General features: G+C 49.5%; 1 long non-coding RNA gene across 1 annotated transcript in view; it reads left to right on the top strand.

The window, feature by feature from the left end:
• Window positions 1-18,752, top strand: part of LOC141039283 (uncharacterized) — a 224,757-nt gene extending 206,005 nt beyond the window's left edge. The window contains exon 2 of the long non-coding RNA XR_012200209.1: window positions 18,541-18,752. This is a non-coding gene — a long non-coding RNA (uncharacterized lncRNA). The remainder of the gene's footprint in view (window positions 1-18,540) is intronic.
• The last annotated feature ends 1,092 nt before the right edge of the window (window positions 18,753-19,844 follow it).

A 19,844-nucleotide genomic window follows, 5' to 3' on the forward strand; every position in this document is an offset into this window, starting at 1 on the left:
TCTCGCCGAAACGGAAATGAATCAACATTCCGGCAAAATATTGGCAACTATCGCATTTCAAATACCGGTACCTGCAAACACAAACATATATGCAACACCACAAACATATGCAACACCACAAACATACATAGATCTAGCTAGGCCATAAAAAGTGCATGTGCACGTTGTTCGAGAGGGAGAACAACATAAAGATAGCTTCCCCTTACTTACCTATCAAAAAAGGTAATTTAACCACTTAATTTGGATGAATTTATGGTGCAAATGAGGTGAGGAGGAGGAGGCAGCCGAGACAAGCTTGGAGTAGGAGGTGGAGAGAATGAAGTGGGGAAAGTGAGTGGGTAGGTGTGGCTGTCCAAAATATCTAGCTCGTCCTAGGTTACTAATGGCGCACCACCACCTAATGCGCCATTACTAACCCTGGTTACTAATGGCGCACCTGTTGGTGGTGCGCCATTAGTAGTTTTGCAAAAAAACCACTAATGGCAAACCAGGGAATAGTGCGTCATTACTAGTTTAAACTAGTAATGGCGCACTGTTCCCTGGTGCGCCATTAGTAGTTTTGCAAAAGAATAAAAAATAATAAAAAATTAGTAGTGGCGCACTATCTGGCTGGTGTGCCATTACTAGTTAGAACTAGTAATGGCGCACTGTGCCCTGGTGCGCCATTAGTATGTTTGGAAAAAAAAATTGTTACTAATGGCACACCGTGTGGCTGGTGCGCCATTAGTGTCTTTCACACTAATGGCGCACCAGCACATGGTGCGCCACTGTTATATAGCAATGGCGCACCACGTGTCTGGTGCGCCATTAGTGGCCATTCCATCTATAGCCCTTTTCCTAGTAGTGCGACTACACTATATCGGAGAAGTTTGCCTTTACTAAAGATTATATTGATGGGTTGCCTTTTACCGTTGCACATGATGATTTTTATAGATATAATATGCATGTGCTTGCTGCTCCTACTTGCAATTATTATGAGAGTGGAACTACATCTCCGCCTCTCCATGTTTCCAATATGATAACATTGCAAGAAATTGTTTATACTATGCATTGGCCTTTACTTTGTGTGCATGAATTGTTCTTTTATGACATGCCGATGCATAGGAAGAGAGTTAGACTTCGTCATTTCTTGATATATGTTGCTTTATGCTCACTACTAAATGCCAAATCATTGCTAATTAAAATTGGCTTTGATATACCTTGGGATCCGGGTGGATTCACTACTTGAGCACTATATGCCTAGCTTAATGGCTTTAAAGAAAGCGCTGCCAGGGAGACAATCCGTAAGTTTTAGAGAGTCATTTATTTCTTTTGATTGCTTTTATATAGTTTAAAAACAAAAAAAATAAAGAGGGGAACCTAAAAACTTTTTCAAAAAGAAAAGCGAAAGTGAGAAAGACGAGCATTGTTAAAGTGGGAGCTAGCCTTGAACTTTGTTCATGCTCACTGAAACTTAGTGAATCTTGATTACAGAAACTTTTAAATAAAAATAATTATCCCCTTGTACAATTCCATTGTATTATAAAAAGAATGTGCCAAGGTTTGCCTTTAGGATGTTTACAATGCTTGTTGGTTTGTGCGGTGCAGGACAAAAACTTTGGTTGTAGTGCGCGATTTTTAATTTTTTACTGGAACGTCAAATGGTTTGGATTGTTCTTGCACTGTGTTTCTATAGAAATTTTTTATGTTTCCTAATTTTGGAAGAATTTTTCAGGTACCATAGGTATGGTGAATGTTCAGATTATTACAGACTGTTCTGTTTTAGACAGATTCTGTTTTTGATGCATAGTTTGCTTCTTTTGATGAAACTATCGATTTATATCAGTGGATTAAGCCACGCAAAAGTTATATTACAGTAGCTACAATGAAAAAAGAAAATATGAATTGTTTCGCAACAGTACTTAGAGTAGTGATTTGCTTTATTATACTAACGGATCTTACAGAGTTTTTTGTTGAAGTTTTATGTGGATGAAGTGTTCGATGATCGAGAAGGTCTCGATGTGAGAAGAAGGAAGAGAGGCAAGAGCTCAAGCTTGGGGATGCCCAAGGCACCCCAAGTAAAAATTCAAGTAGACTCAAGCGTCTAAGCTTGGGGATGCCCCGGAAGGCATCCCCTCTTTCTTCAACAATATCGGCATGTTTTCGGATTCGTTTCGTTCATGCGATATGTGCAAATCTTGGAGCGTCTTTTGCTTTAGTTTTCATTTTTATTTTATAAACCATGCTGGTATGAGATAGTCCTTGGTTGATTTATAGAATGCTCTTTGCACTTCACTTATATCTTTTGAGTATTGCTTTATAGAATGCTTCATGTGCTTCACTTATATCATTTGAAGTTTGGATTGCCTATTTCTCTTCACATAGAAAACCGCCATTTGTAGAATGCTCTTTTGCTTCACTTATATTTGAAGAGTGTGGGAATATCTTTTGTAGAAAGAATTAAACTCTCTTGCTTCACTTATATCTATTTAGAGAGTTGACAGGAATTGGTCATTCACATGGTTACTCATAAAATCCTACATAAAACTTGTAGATCACTCAATATGATATGTTTGATTCCTTGCAATAGTTTTGCGATATAAAGATGGTGATATTAGAGTCATGCTAGTGGCTAGTTGTGGATTGTAGAAATACTTGTGTTGAAGTTTGTGATTCCTGTAGCATGCACGTATGGTGAACCGTTATGTGATGAAGTCGGAGCATGATTTATTTATTGATTGTCTTCCTTATGAGTGGCGGTCGGGGACGAGCGATGGTATTTTCCTACCAATCTATCCCCCTAGGAGCATGCGTGTAGTACTTTGTTTCGATGACTAATAGATTTTTGCAATAAGTATGTGAGTTCTTTATGACTAATGTTGAGTCCATGGATTATACACACTCTCACCCTTCCATCATTGCTAGCCTCTTCGGTACCGTGCATTGCCCTTTCTCACCTCGAGAGTTGGTGCAAACTTCGCCGCTGCATCCAAACCCCGTGATACGATACCTACCTACCTATCATGGCATTTCCATACCCATTCCGAGATATATTGCCATGCAACTTCCATCATCATCATATACATGACTCGAGCATTCAATGTCATATTGCTTTGCATGATCGTAAGATAGCTAGCATGATATTTTCATGGCTTGTCCGTTTTTTGATATCTTTGCTACGCTAGATCATTGCACATCCCGGTACACCGCCGGAGGCATTCATATAGAGTCATATCTTTGTTCCAGATATCGAGTTGTAATATTGAGTTGTAGGTAAATAAAAGTGTGATGATCATCATTATTAGAGCATTGCCCCAGTGAGGAAAGGATGATGGAGACTATGATTCCCCCACAAGTCGGGATGAGACTCCGGACTTGACAAAAAAATTAAAAGAGGCCAAAGAAGCCCAAATTAGAAGCCCACCAAAAAAATAAAAAAAATAAAATAAAAAAATGAGAGAAAAAGAGAGAAGGGGCAATGTTACTATCATTTTACCACACTTGTGCTTCAGAGTAGCACCATGTTCTTCATATAGAGAGTCTCTTGAGTTATCACTTTCATATACTAGTGGGAATTTTCATTATAGAACTTGGCTTGTATATTCCGATGATGGGCTTCCTCAAACGCCCGAGGTCTTCATGAGCAAGCAAGTTGGATGCACACCCACTTAGTTTTCAGTCTGAGCTTTCATACACTTATAGCTCTTAGTGCATCCGTTGCATGGCAATCCCTACTCACTCACATTGATATCTATTGATGGGCATCTCCATAGCCCGTCGATATGCCTAGGTGATGTGAGACTATCTTCTCCTTTTTGTCTTCTCCACAACCACCATTCTATTCCACCTATAGTGCTATGTCCATGGCTCCCGCTCATGTATTGCGTGAAAGTTGAAAAGGTTTGAGAACATCAAAAGTATCAAACAATTGCTTGGCTTGTCCTCGGGGTTGTGCATGATTTGAATATTTTGTGTGGTGAAGATGGAGCATAGCCAGACTATATGATTTTGAAGGGATAACTTTCTTTGGCCATGTTATTTTGAAAAGACATGATTGCTTTATTAGTATGCTTGAAGTATTATTGTCTTAATGTCAAATGATAGACTATTGCTTTGAATCACTCGTGTCTTAATATTCATGCCATGATTAGATACATGATCAAGATTATGCTAGGTAGCATTCCACATCAAAAATTATCTTTTTTATCATTTACCTACTTGAGGACAAGCAGGAATTAAGCTTGGGGATGCTGATACGTCTCCGTCGTATCTATAATTTTTGATTGTTCCATGCCAATATTATACAACTTTCATATACTTTTTGGCAACTTTTTATACTATTTTTGGGACTAACATATTGATCCAGTGCCCAGTGCCAGTTCCTGTTTGTTGCATGTTTTATGTTTTGCAGAAACCCCATATCAAACGGAATCCAAATGGAATAAAAACTTACGGAGAATATTTGGATAATATGGGAAGAAGAATCAACGCGAGACGGTGCCCGAGGGGGGCACAAGGCAGGGGGCGCGCCTGCCCCCCTTGTAAGGCGGTTGCTGCTCTTCTTTGGCCGCAAGAAAGCTAACTTTCGGAAAAAAAATCACGGCGAAGGTTTCAATCCAATCGGAGTTACGAATCTCCATATATATACGAAATGGTGAAAGAGTAGAACACCAGAACGCAGAAACAGAGAGAGACAGAGAGACAGATCCAATCTCGGAGGGGCTCTCACCCCTCCCATGCCATGGGGACCAAGGACCAGAGGGGAAACCCTTCTCCCATCTAGGGAGGAGGTCAAGGAAGAAGAAGAAGGTGGGGGGCTCTCTCTCCCTCGCTTCCGGTGGCGCCGGAGTGCCACCGGGGTCCATCATCATCACCACAATCTTCACCAACAACTTGACTCCATCATCACCAACTCTTCCCCCCTCTATGCAGCGGTGTACCCTCTCTCTTACCCGCTGTAATCTCTACTTAAACATGGTGCTCAACGCTATATATTATTTCCCAGTGATGTATGGCTATCCTATGATGTTTGAGTAGATCCGTTTTGTCCTATGGGTTATTTGATGATCAAGATTGGTTTGAGTTGCATGTTTTATTATTGGTGCTGTCCTATGGTGCTCGCCGTGTCACGCAAGCGTGAGGGATCCCCGTTGCAGGGTGTTGCAATACGTTCATGATTCGCTTATAGTGGGTTCCGTGAGTGGCTGAAACACAAACCCGAGTAAGGGGGTTGTTGCGTATGGGATAAAGAGGACTTGATGCTTTAATGCTATGGTTGGGTTTTACCTTAATGATCTTTAGTAGTTGCGGATGCTTGCTAGAGTTCCAATCATAAGTGCATATGATCCAAGTGGAGAAAGTATGTTAGCTTATGCCTCTCCCTCAAATAAGATTGCAATAATGATTACCGGTCTAGTTATCGGTTGCCTAGGGACAAATAACTTTCTCGTGACAAAAAGCTCTCTACTAAAACTAATTTAGTTGTCTCTTTATCTAAACGGCCCCTACTTTTTATTTACGTGCTCTTTATTTTCTTGCAAACCTATCCAAAATCACCTACAAAGTACTTCTAGTTTCAAACTTGTTCTAGGTAAAGCGAACGTCAAGCGCGCGTAGAGTTGTATTGGTGGTCGATAGAACTTGAGGGAATATTTGTTCTACCTTTAGCTCCTCATTGGGTTCGACACTCTTACTTATCGAAATAGGCTACAATTGATCCCCTATACTTGTGGGTTATCAGCCCGCAGCTGGAATTCTGGACTGGAAAAGGAGAATATCTGAGGGACCTATTCTGCACAACTCCAAATGTCCTAAAACTTTATGGAGAATTATTTTGGAATTAATAAAAAATATTGGCTGAAGAAAGTACCAGAGGGGCCCCACCAGGAAGCCACAAGGGTGGGGGGCGCGCCGTACCCCCCTGGGCGCGCCCCCTGCCTTTTGGGCCCCCTGGAAGGCCTCCGGTGCCCATCTTATGCTATATGATGTGTTTTGACCTGAAAAAAATCAAGGGGAAGCTTTCGGGACGAAGCGCCGCCATCTCGAGGCGGAACCTGGGCAGAAGCAATCTAGGGCTCCGGCGGAGCAGTTCTGCCAGGGAAACTTCCCTCCGGTAGGGGGCAATCGAAGCCATCATCATCACAAACGATCCTCTCATCGAGAGGGGGTCAATCTGTTGGGGATCGTAGCAGAAATATAAAATTTTCTACGTATCACCAAGATCAATCTATGGAGTCATCCAGCAACGAGAGAGAGGGGAGTGCATCGACATACCCTTGTAGATCGCGCGCGGAAGCTTTCAAGAGAACGGGGTTGATGGAGTCGTACTCGTCGTGATCCAAATCACCGATGATCCTAGCGCCGAACGGACGGCACCTCCGCGTTCAACACACGTACGGAGCGGGGACGTCTCCTCCTTCTTGATCCAGCAAGGGGGGAGGATAAGTTTATGGAGATCCAGCAGCATGACGGCGTGGTGGTGGAAGTAGCGGGATCCCGGCAGGGCTTCGCCAAGCGCAAGCGGGGAGGAAGAGGTGTCACGGGAGGGAGGGAGGCGCCAGGGCTTTGGGTGCTGCTGCCCTCCCTCCCCCCCTGTTTATATAGGGGTCCAGGGGGGCGCCGGCCCCCTGAGATCCCATCTCAAGGGGGGGCGGCGGCCAAGGGGGGGGGGACTTGCCCCCCAAGTCAAGTGGGGCGCCCCCCACCCCTAGGGTTTCCAACCATAGGCGCAGGGGAGGCCCAAGGGGGCGCACCAGCCCACCAGGGGCTGGTTCCCTTCCCCACTTCAGCCCATGGGGCCCTCCGGGATAGGTGGCCCCACCCGGTGGACCCCCGGGACCCTTCCGGTGGTCCCGGTACAATACCGGTGACCCCCGAAACTTTCCCGGTGGCCGAAACTGGACTTCCTATATATAATTCTTCACCTCCAGACCATTCCAGAACTCCTCGTGACGTCCGGGATCTCATCCGGGACTCCGAACAACTGTCGGGTTACCGCATACTAGTATCTCTACAACCCTAGCGTCACCGAACCTTAAGTGTGTAGACCCTACGGGTTCGGGAGACATGCAGACATGACCGAGACGACTCTCCGGTCAATAACCAACAGCGGGATCTGGATACCCATGTTGGCTCCCACATGTTCCACGATGATCTCATCGGATGAACCACGATGTCGAGGATTCAATCAATCCCGTATACAATTCCCTTTATCAATCGGTATGTTACTTGCCCGAGATTCGATCGTCGGTATCCCAATACCTTGTTCAATCTCGTTACCGGCAAGTCACTTTACTCGTACCGTAATGCATGATCCCGTGACCAAACACTTGGTCACATTGAGCTCATTATGATGATGCATTACCAAGTGGGCCCAGAGATACCTCTCCGTCATACGGAGTGACAAATCCCACTCTCGATTCGTGCCAACCCAACAGACACTTTCGGAGATACCCGTAGTGCACCTTTATAGCCACCCAGTTACGTTGTGACGTTTGGCACACCCAAAGCACTCCTATGGTATCTGGGAGTTGCACAATCTCATGGTCTAAGGAAATGATACTTGACATTTGGAAAAGATCTAGCAAACGAACTACACGATCTTTGTGCTATGCTTAGGATTGGGTCTTGTCCATCACATCATTCTCGTAATGATGTGATCCCGTTATCAATGACATCCAATGTCCATAGTCAGGAAACCATGACTATCTGTTAATCAACGAGCTAGTCAACTAGAGGCTCACTAGGGACATGTTGTGGTCTATGTATTCACACATGTATTACGATTTCCGGATAACACAATTATAGCATGAACAATAGACAATTATCATGAACAAGGAAATATAATAATAACCATTTTATTATTGCCTCTAGGGCATATTTCCAACAGTCTCCCACTTGCACTAGAGTCAATAATCTAGTTACATTGTGATGAATCGAACACCCATAGAGTTCTGGTGTTGATCATGTTTTGCTCTAGGGAGAGGTTTAGTCAACGGATCTACTACATTCAGGTTCGTATGTACTTTAAAAATATCTATGTCTCCATTTTGAACACTTTCACGAATGGAGTTGAAGCGACGCTTGATATGCCTGGTCTTCCTGTGAAACCTGGGCTCCTTGGCAAGGGCAATAGCTCTAGTGTTGTCACAGAAGAGAGTCATCGGGCCCGACGCATTGGGAATAACTCCTAGGTCGGTAATGAACTCCTTCACCCAGATTGCTTCTTGTGCTGCCTCTGAGGCCACCATGTATTCCGCATCACATGTAGATCCCACCACAACGCTTTGCTTGCAACTACACCAGCTTACTGCCCCACCATTCAAAATATACACGTATCCGGTTTGTTACTTAGAGTCATCCAGATCTGTGTCGAAGCTAGCATCGACGTAACCCTTTACAACGAGCTCTTCGTCACCTCCAGAAACGAGAAACATATCCTTAGTCCTCTTCAGGTACTTCAGGATATTCTTGACCGCTGTCCAGTGTTCCATGCCGGGATTACTTTGGTACCTTCCTACCAAACTTACGGCAAGGTTTACATCAGGTCTGGTACACAGCATGGCATACATAATAGACCCTATGGCCGAGGCATAGGGGATGACACTCATCTTCTCTCTATCTTCTGTCGTGGTCGGGCATTGAGCCGTGCTCAATTGCACACCTTGCAATACAAGCAAGAACCCCTTCTTGGACTGATCCATATTGAACTTCTTCAATATCTTGTCAAGGTACGTACTTTGTGAAAGACCAATGAGGCGTCTTGATCTATCTCTATAGATTTTGATGCCTAATATATAAGCAGCTTCTCCAAGGTCCTTCATTGAAAAACACTTATTCAAGTAGGCCTTTATACTTTCCAAGAATTCTATATCATTTCCCATCAGTAGTATGTCATCCACATATAATATGAGAAATGCTACAGAGCTCCCACTCACTTTCTTGTGAACACAGGCTTCTCCATAAGTCTGTGTAAACCCAAACGCTTTGATCATCTCATCAAAGCGAATGTTCCAACTCCGAGATGCTTGCACCAGCCCATAGATGGAGCGCTGGAGCTTGCATACCTTGTTAGCATTCTTAGGATCGACAAAACCTTCCGGCTGCATCATATACAATTCTTCCTTAAGAAAGCCGTTAAGGAATGCCATTTTGACGTCCATTTGCCATATCTCATAATCATAGAATGCGGCAATTGCTAACATGATTCGGACGGACTTCAGCTTCGCTACGGGTGAGAAAGTCTCATCGTAGTCAACCCCTTGAACTTGTCGATAACCCTTAGCGACAAGTCAAGCCTTATAGATGGTCACATTACCATCCGCGTCTGTCTTCTTCTTAAAGATCCATTTATTTTCTATGGCTCGCCGATCATCGGGCAAGTCAGTCAAAGTCCATACTTCGTTTTCATACGTGGATCCTATCTCGGATTTCATGGCTTCTAGCCATTTGCCAGAATCTGGGCCCGCCATCGCTTCTTCATAGTTCGAAGGTTCACCGTTGTCTAACATGATTTCCAAGACAGGGTTGCCGTACCACTCTGGCGCGGAACGTGTCCTTGTGGACCTACGAAGTTCAGTAGTAACTTGATCCGAAGTACCTTGAGCATCATCATTAGCTTCCTCTCTAGTCAGTGCAGGCATCACAGGAACATCTTCCTGAGCTGCGCTAGTTTCCGGTTCAACAGGTAGTACTTCATCAAGTTCCACTTTCCTCCCACTTACTTCTTTTGAGAGAAACTCTTTCTCCAGAAAGGACCTGTTCTTGGCAACAAAGATCTTGCCTTCGGACCTGAGGTAGATGGTATACCCAATGGTTTCCTTAGGGTATCCTATGAAGACGCATTTTTCCGACTTGGGTTCGAGCATTTCAGGTTGAAGTTTCTTGACATAAGCATCGCATCCCCAAACTTTTAGAAACGACAGCTTAGGTTTCTTCCCAAACCATAATTCATACGGTGTAATCTCAACGGATTTTGACGGAGCCCTATTTAAAGTGAATGCGGCAGTCTCTAAAGCATAGCCCCAAAATGAGAGCGGTAGATCGGTAAGAGACATCATAGATCACACCATATCCAATAGAGTGCGATTACGGCATTCGGACACACCATTTCACTGAGGTGTTCCAGGCGGCGTGAGTTGTGAAACTATTCCACATTTCCTTAAGTGTGTGCCAAATTCGTGACTCAAATATTCCGCCCCCCACGATCTGATCGTAAGAATTTTATTTTCCTGTCACATTGATTCTCAACCTCACTCTGAAATTCCTTTAACTTTTCAAAGGTCTCAGACTTGTGTTTCATTAGGTAGACATACCCATATCTACTCAAGTCATCAGTGAGAGTGAGAACATAACGATAGCCACCGCGAGCCTCAACACTCATTGGACCGCACACATCAGTATGTATGATTTCCAATAAGTTGGTTGCTCGCTCCATTGTTCCGGAGAACGGAGTCTTGGTCATCTTACCCATGAGGCATGGTTTGCACGTGTCAAATGATTCATAATCAAGAGACTCTAAAAGTCCATCAGCATGGAGCTTCTTCATGCGCTTGACACCAATGTGACTAAGACGGCAATGCCACAAGTATGTGGGACTATCATTATCAACCTTACATCTTTTGGTATTCACACTATGAATATGTGTAACACTACGTTTGAGATTCATTAAGAATAAACCTTTAACCAGCAGGGCATGACCATAAAACATATCTCTCATATAAATAGAACAACCATTATTCTCGGATTTAAATGAGTAGCCATCTCGAATTAAACGAGATCCTGATACAATGTTCATGCTCAAAGCTGGCACTAAATAACAATTATTGAGGTTTAAAACTAATCCCGTAGGTAAATGTAGAGGTAGCGTGCCGACGGCCATCACATCGACCTTGGAACCATTCCCGACGCGCATCGTCACCTCGTCCTTTTCCAGTCTCCGTTTATTCCGCAGCTCCTGCTTTGAGTTACAAATATGAGCAACCGCACCGGTATCAAATACCTAGGAGCTACTACGCGTGCTGGTAAGGTACACATCAATAACATGTATATCACATATGCCTTTGGTGTTGCCGGCCTTCTTGTCCGCTAAGTACTTGGGGCAGTTCCGCTTCCAGTGACCACTTCCCTTGCAATAAAAGCACGCAGTCTCAGGCTTGGGTCCATTCTTTGGCTTCTTCCCGGCAACTGGCTTACCGGGCGCGGCAACTCCCTTGCCGTCCTTCTTGAAGTTCTTCTTACCCTTGCCTTTCTTGAACTTAGTGGTTTTATTCACCATCAACACTTGATGTTCCTTTTTGATCTCTACCTCCGCTGATTTCAGCATTGAATATACCTCAGGAATGGTCTTTTCCATCCCCTGCATATTGAAGTTCATCACAAAGCTATTGTAGCTTGGTGGAAGCGACTGAAGGATTCTGTCAATGACCACGTCATCCGGGAGATTAACTCCCAGCTAAGTCAAGCGGTTGTGTAACCCAGACATTTTGAGTATGTGCTCACTGACAGAACTATTTTCCTCCATCTTACAACTGAAGAACTTGTCGGAGACTTCATATCTCTCGACCTGGGCATGAGCTTGGAAAACCATTTTCAGCTCTTCGAACATCTCATATGCTCCGTGTTGCTCAAAACGCTTTTGGAGCCCCGGTTCCAAGCTGTAAAGCATGCCGCACTGAACGAGGGAGTAATCATCAGCACGCTGCTGCCAAGCGTTCAAAACGTCTTGGTTCTCTGGGATGGGTGCTTCACCTAGCGGTGCTTCTAGGACATAATCTTTCTTGGCAGCTATGAGGATGATCCTCAGGTTCCGGACCCAGTCCGTATAGTTGCTGCCATCATCTTTCAGCTTGGTTTTCTCTAGGAACGCGTTGAAGTTGAGGGCAACATTAGCGTGGGCCATTTGATCTACAAGACATATTGTAAAGATTTTAGACTAAGTTCATGATAATTAAGTTCATCTAATCAAATTATTCAATGAACTCCCACTCAGATAGACATCCCTCTAGTCATCTAAGTGACATGATCCGAGTCAGCTAGGCCGTGTCCGATCATCGCGTGAGACGGACTAGTCAACATCGGTGAACATCTTCATGTTGATCGTATCTTCTATACGACTCATGCTCGACCTTTCGGTCTTCCGTGTTCCGAGGCCATGTCTGTACATGCTAGGCTGGTCAAGTCAACCTAAGTGTATTGCGTGTGTAAATCTGGCTTACACCCGTTGTATTCGAACGTTAGAATCTATCACACCCGATCATCACGTGGTGCTTCGAAACAACGAACCTTCGTGTCGGGTGGTAGGTGTGACATATGCAAACGGGTGGCTTATCATGGTGGGTGCCAGTAAGACGTCGCCGGTGCCTGGAAACGGGATGAGGCGAAGACATGCACGCCGGCGAATCTTACCCAGGTTCGGGGCTCTCCGAGGAGATAACACCCCTAGTCCTGCTCTACGGGGTCTCCGCATGATCACTAGATCAGAAAGAGTAGCTACAAATGCTCCTAGAGTTGTTGGGTTCAAGGGAGAAGAAGAGCAAGGCTAGCTCTTGCTTCCCTCTTTCTATAGTGTGTGTGTCACTCTAAGAAGCCAACCCTTTGCATGGGTGCCCCGGGGGGTTTATATAGGCCTACCCCCCGGGGGTACAATTGTAATCCGGTTGGGCGCGGGTCCCAGCTGTCAGTGTCTGCGCTCGCCGGCTTCTCCGCCGGCCGCTGGGGCCTGCCGACTGGTGGGTCCCGCCGGCTGCCGGCCTCTCGGTCGACAGGCCGGCCCCACTGCCTAGGGTCTTGTCGGCGGCTGCTTAATGTAGCCTCGTCCCTGATGACGAGGGCTTCGTCGAGGTAAGCGTGGCTACAGTGTGCTACCTCGAGGGCTCTCACTGTAGCCTTACCTCGTCTTGTCTCCTTAATGTGGCACATGCTTCGAGGGAAGGGGTAGCCGGCATCTGGAGGCCGGCTACACCCTTGGCCGACTAGGGGAGGCCGGGCCGCCTTCGCGCCTCTCTCTGGCTAAAGGGGCCCGCCGCCCGTGGGCCGTACTGGCGTCCGTCGTGGGTGACGTTGAGGCCAGCATGGCTACAGTGCCGAGCCGGACGGGAGATGGCCGTCCCGTACGGCGTCCTCTGGCCATGCCTGCCTCGGGCTTCGGGGGTAGTGGGCCACACTGTGGCCACACCCCGTCTTGTCGCCGTTATGTGGGTGTGGTTTTGGTGGGTGCGGTCTTGGTCGGCTTCTTGGAGTCGGCGCTCTTCGCGGCCGGCTCTGTGGAGTCGGCGTTCTTCATGGCCGACTCTGGGGAGTTGGCATCCTCTATGGCCGGCTTCCCGGAGTCGGCCATCTCATGGTTATCTCGGGGGGAGGTTGCTGAGGCTGGGTCGCCTTCTGAGAGTCGGCTTCAGAGGTAGCCGGCCAGGGAAGGCGGCCCGATGCTTGACATGCTTGAAGGCCCAAATGGCCAGATAATTTTTTGAAGAGCTAGGGGCAGTCGGTTAGGCTACCCGTGGCTATTTTCTCTGACAGTAGTCCCCGAAGCTGATTGGGCTTCGAGGTTGGGTAGGAGTCGAGAAGCTCGATCAGATTCCTATCTTGACAAGCCGGCAGCTGGGAGCCGGCTTTGGTTAGGCGCGCCGTCTTGGCCAAAAATTTTGGAGTTGGAGGGTGGGAGCTCGCCAGCGCGTGCACCGGGCCGCGAGCCGGCCACTTGCCGCCTGCGAACCACGTGGCCTCTCTTGGCTAAAAAGCCTGCCAGCCCACGCGCGCGACGGGACATCGCCGCAGGGCGGGGGCCCGTCATGCCCACGCCCGGGCCCAGGCGTGGATTCTCTGTAGCCTGAAACCGCCCGCGCGTCTCCCTGCGGCGGTTTCGGCACGCCTTTAGGGCGTAATAATCGCGAGGCGTGGGGGGAGTGGGTGCAGTTAATCCCACGTCTCACCCCACGTCTGGCCTCCCCGGCTTCAGCTCGCGAAGCTATAAGTAGGGGGACAGGGAGAGCGGTAGGCTCTCGCACGCTCCTCCTCCTTCCACCATCTTCTTCCTCCTGCCCTTTCTTGCAATAGCGCCTTGCCACCACGCTCTTCCACCCCTCGCTCCTTCGCCGCCGCGCTCGTTTTCGCCATGCCACCCGCCACGGAGCAGTACGGCGGGGATTGGGACGGCTCCAACGTCCACGAGGATCACGTCGAATTCCTCCGCAAGACGCGGCGGCTGCCCGGCGCGGACAAGGTGGAGGTCCGTCTCGCGCCGGCAAAGGAGATTATGCCGGAGCCGCGGGAGGGCGAGCGGGTGGTCTTCCACTCGCATTTCCTGCGCGGCATCGGCCTGCCCGTGAGCGCCTTCTTCCGCTCTTGGCTCGAGTTCTACCAGCTCCAGCCGCACCACCTCACCCCGAACGCGGTGGTGCTGCTGTCTGCCTTCGTCGCCTTGTGCGAAGGCTACCTCGGCGTCCTCCCTACCCTCGAGCTCTGGGGGAGTTCTTCCAGTCCAAGCTGGGCACGCGCACGCAAGGCGTGCCGGCTCAGAGTGGCGCCTTCATCGCGATGCGGAGGGTGGCTGCCGACAACCCCTTCCCCATCATCACGCTGATCCAGTCGGTGAAGCTATGACAAAAGTCATACTTCTACGTGAAGAACGTCGCCCCGCAGGGCGACTACGTCAATCTGCCGGCTTACGTAGCCGGCCCACCGGTGGGCAGGCGGCCCCAGTGGTATTACCGGGCCGTGACGCTGACGGCGGCTGGAACCGCAGCCGTCGCCCGAGTGCGAGCGATGACCCAGTCGGAGGGCTTGTCGGGGTCCGACCTGCTGGCCGCCTTCGTCACGCGCCGGGTACTCCCGCTCCAGAGCCGCCCTCATCTGATCTGTCAGATGAGCGGCCAGCTCGATCCAAGCCGGATGTGTACCAAGGACATGCCGCACGACGAGGTGGCCTATATGGTGAACTACCTCGTGAACTGCAAACTCTCCGCAGAGTGGCAGTTCTGCAAGGAGCCATATAGCCGAGCCAATCCGCCGCCCACGGTATTGTGACGCCCGGATAATCAAGCTATAGTAAACCTCTACTAATGTTGCCACGTCACCTCTATTACTGTTACTAATCTCGCGTTAGTTCGAAACCAATTCAAATTCAAATTCAAAATCAAGCAAACAATAAAAGTTTTCAAATATTAAAACTAGAATGTTCGGAGTGAACCAAATATTGCATAGGTAATTATGGTGGAGAAACCACACTTTTATAAAATAACTGAATGCTCGAAAGTAAATAAATAGTAGCTAAAACCAATAATTAAATTCCTTTTATAATATATAAAATGTTAAACTAATTTGTTTGGGTGCCCAAGTTATTGTGGCATTAGAATAAGTAGTAATACTATTTTAGGAACTAATTTTATAATTTATAAAACTAACATAAATAGTAACAAAAAGGAAAACAAAAAAATAGAAAATAATAAAAAGTTTTTAAAAAAGAAAAAGGCAAAAAAGGGGGAAGACCCCTGCCCCCTGGGCCTAGCCAGCCGAACCGGCCCAGCTAGCTAAGCCGAGTGGCCCACCCCCACCCGGTCGCTCGTTCTGTTCCTCAGGCACGTCGCTACAGGGGAGGAGCCCCGCCGGACCAGCTCGCTGGCGCCGGCGAGTGGATAAGAACCCCCGGCTCCCACTCTCCTTCCCCTGGAACCCTAGCCGCCCGATAACCCCCTCTCGCCTCGTCCAGATCTGCCTCGCCCTCTTCCACTCTCCCTGCTCCTCCCAGCTCGCCGAACGCCCAAGCCGGAGCTCGCCAACGCGAACCACCGCCCCCCCCCCCCCCCGGCCGCCTCCAGCTGCACCGTCCTGTCCAGGAGGAAGTGCGTGCCCCCTACGTGGACTACGGTGCTAGATCGAAGACGGGAGGCCCCATCGACGACGCCTACTTCATCTTCTTCCCTGTCCGCCGTCGCACAACCTCGCCATCGATTCACGAGCTACCCAGCGCCCCAGACCTCGCCGCCCCTCCTCTGCGACCACTGTGAGCTCGCACACCTCCCCTCTCTCCCCGTTTTCCCTGCGCGCCCCTAGCTTCGTTTCCCCGCCATTGCCGAACCTCGCCGCCACTGCGGTCATCGTCGCTGCTGCTGCCGTTCGTTTCAGGGCCGGGCAAGCACTCGGTCGTGCTCAGTGCATCGCCCTGATACCGCCCGTGCCGCCAGTCCATCGCATTAGCGCCCGTAGAGTCGATCCCGTGCTCGCCCAACATCGGCTGCCGCCGCCCGTCAACGCCCCGCTCGATTCCGGCCGTCTCCGCTCCTGCCACTGCCCACATCTGATGCGGCGCGACGTGCGCGTCCCGTAGGACCAAACCCCGGGCCAAATGGTCACTTGTAGCGCGATTCCGGCCAACTCCGGCGAGGGGCCGCCTCTGTTTTGGTCGCCGGAGTCGCTCCGGTGCCGGCCGCCGACGTGGCTGGCCTGGGGCCACCCCAGAGCCACTGCCAGTGGGCCCCGTGGGTCCCAGTTGACTGGGTTGACCCAGTCAACTACTGACTGGGCAGGCCCCAGCCACTGACGTGCGGGCCCCACTGCTTAATCCTGTAATTAAAACATTTTAATAATTAAAACTAATTAGTTTAGTTGATTAGACAATGACAGGTGGGGTCCAGTAGTTAACTAATCTAAATTTAGTTAGTTTAATCTTCTGTTAGTCCACTGTCTATGACAGGTAGGACCCACTGGTTAGTTTGACCTAGTCAGCCGCTCTGTTGACTGCTGAGGTCATCATTACGTCATGCTGACGTCATATTCCTTTTTTGTTAAATTAAATAATTCTAGAAAATGATTAAATCTTTAGAAAATCATATCTTTTAATCCATAACTCGGATGGGAAAACTTTGTACATGAAAGTTGCTCAGAACGACGAGACGAATCCGAATACGTAGCCCGTTCATCCACCACACCTCCCTAACCTATCGAACACGCAACTTTCCCCCTCCGTTTCATCTGTCCGAAAATGCGAAACATCGGGAATACTTTCCCGGATGTTCCCCCCCTTCGCCGGTACCACCTACTGCCGCGTTAGGGCACACCTAGTACCGCTCATTGTCATGTCACGCATCGTCATGCTTATGTTTGCATTGTATTTACTGTTTCTTCCCCCTTCTTCTCTCCGGTAGACTACGAGACCGACGCTGCTGCTGCCCAGTTCGACTACGGAGTTGACGACCCCTCCTACTTGCCAGAGCAACCAGGCAAGCCCCCCCCCCCTTGATCACCAGATATCTCCTATTCTCCTCTATACTGCTTGCATTAGAGTAGTGTAGCATGTTACTGCTTTCCGATATCCTATCCTGATGCATAGCCTATCCTTGCTACTACTGTTGTTACCTTTACCTGCAATCCTACATGCTTAGTATAGGATACTAGTTTTCCATCAGTGGCCCTACATTCTTGTCCGTCTGCTGTGCTATACTATCGGGCCGTGATCACTTGGGCGGTGATCATAGGTATATACTTATATACTCTATACATGACACATGTGGTAAATAAAGTCGGGTCGGCTCGTAGGAGTACCCGCAAGTGGATCTTTGTGGCGGAGCGACAGGGCAGGTTGAGACCGCCTAGGTGAGAGGTGGGCCTGGCCCTGGACGGCGTCCGCGGTTACTTCGACATAACACGCTTAACGAGTTCTTGGTATTTGATCTGAGTCTGGCCATTTGGTCTATACGCACTAACCATCTACGCGGGAGTAGTTATGGGTATCCCGGCGTCGTGGTACCAGCCGAAGCCTTCGTGACGTCAGCGACTGAGTGGCGCGCGCCGGATTGGACTGGAACGCCACTAGGCTAGGTCTGCTTCCGGCCGCGTACGCAACGTGCAGGTGTGCATAGGGCGATGGGCCCAGACCCCTGCGTGCATAGGGTTAGACCTCTCTGTTGTGCTTAGGTGGGGCTGCGACGTGTTGATCTTCCGAAGCCGGGCATGACCCAGAAAAGTGTGTCCGGCCAAATGGGATCGAGCGTGTTGGGTTGTGTGGTGCACCCCTGCAGGGAAGTTTATCTATTCGAATAGCCGTGTCCCTCGGTAAAAGGACGACCCAGAGTTGTACCTTGACCTTATGACAACTAGAACCGGATACTGAATAAAATACATGCTTCCAAGTGCCAGATACAACCCGGTGATCGCTCTCTAACAAGGCGACGAGGAGGGGATCGCCGGGTAGGATTATGCTATGCGACTTGGAGGACTTCAATCTACTCTCTTCTACATGCTGCAAGATGGAGATGGACAGAAGCGTAGTCTTCGACAGGATTAGCTATCCCCCACTTATTCTGGCATTCTGCAGTTCAGTCCACTGATATGCCCCTTTACACATATACCCATGCATATGTAGTGTAGCTCCTTGCCTGCGAGTACTTTGGATGAGTACTCACGGTTGTTTCTCTCTCTCTTTTCCCCCTTTCCTTTCTATCTGGTTGTCGCAACCAGATGCTGGAGTCCAGGAGCCAGACGCCACCGTCGACGTCGACACCTACGACACTGGAGGTGCCTACTACTACGTGCAGCCCGCTGACGATAACTAGGAGTAGTTAGGAGGATCCCAGGCAGGAGGCCTACGCCTCGTTCGATCTGTATCCCAGTTTGTGCTAGCCTTCTTAAGGCAAACTTGTTTAACTTATGTCTGTACTCAGATATTGTTGCTTCCGCTGACTCGTCTATGATCGAGCACTTGTATTCGAGCCCTCGAGGCCCCTGGCTTGTATTATGATGCTTGTATGACTTATTTATGTTGTAGAGTTGTGTTGTGATATCTTCCCGTGAGTCCCTGATCTTGATCGTACACATTTGCATGCATGATTAGTGTACGGTCAAATCGGGGGCGTCACAGGTATGTTCTCCTTGTCCCTTCTTCTTCTCTCAGTTTTGTCGCCGAGTTCCTTTGGCCGACTCTGACTAGTCGGCTTGTCTTCGACAGAGCCCTCTTCTTTGGCCTGCCGGCGGGTCGGACGCGGAGCGCCGATTCGTCCCCGACCGGACGGAGCACGATCTGGAGGACCCCGACTTGGGGGCGGCTGCTATGGACGACAACACCGAGCCGGGCGGTGGCCGAGCCGGCGGCGAAGCAGGCGGCTCCGGGCATGGAGTCAGCTTCGATGACTGGCCGGACGACGATGAGGCCGAAGTCGTCCCGCGCCGTCAGCCGGAGTCTGGCCGCGGCGCGGGTTCCTCCGCTGCACCGCCTGCTCGGGGCGGCAGGCAAAAGCGTCGTGCCGCGCAGGGTTTGTTCGGCAGTCGGACAAAGAAGGCGGCTCGCTTCCGCAAGACGGTGAAGCAACCGCAGACGGTGTCGGCGTAAGTTCAAACTCCTTCGTGTACTCTTTCTTCTTTTCTCTGGTGGCTCCTGAATCCTTGTCTTTTTCTCCAAACAACCAGAGCTCCATTGTCGCTCGAGCGGGCGGCTGCCGCTTCCGTCGTTGAGTCGCCGAGGGGATCTGGGAGCACCACTCGTCGCGTGGACCCCAGAGCCGACCTTCAGGCGGCGACGGAACGGAACGCGTGGGAGGTGCGGGAGGAGCGGGAGGCGGAGGCACGGAAGGCGACGCCGCCCAGGCGGCGCAGGAGGAGGAGGCGGCGAAGGCGCGCGCCGACGCCGCAGCCAAGGCCCAAGCGGAGGCTACAACTGCGGCGATGGCGGAGGGGGCCTTGTTGGTCACCGCACTGCGCGTCGCAGCGCCTGGAGCCCCGGAGCCCCCGCCAGAAGAAGTCGGCGGTGACCAACCGGGGCTGGAGAGGGACGACGACATCTTCATCCTGGAGAGGGCACCGGTGCCGACCCCGCCGACTGGGGCGGCTCAAGGCGGCCGGCCTGATCTGCCGCCTGCGCAGTCGGCGGGGGGCGA

The sequence above is a fragment of the Aegilops tauschii genome, chromosome 1 (genome assembly GCF_002575655.3).
Source record: "Aegilops tauschii subsp. strangulata cultivar AL8/78 chromosome 1, Aet v6.0, whole genome shotgun sequence".
NCBI lineage: Eukaryota > Viridiplantae > Streptophyta > Magnoliopsida > Poales > Poaceae > Aegilops > Aegilops tauschii.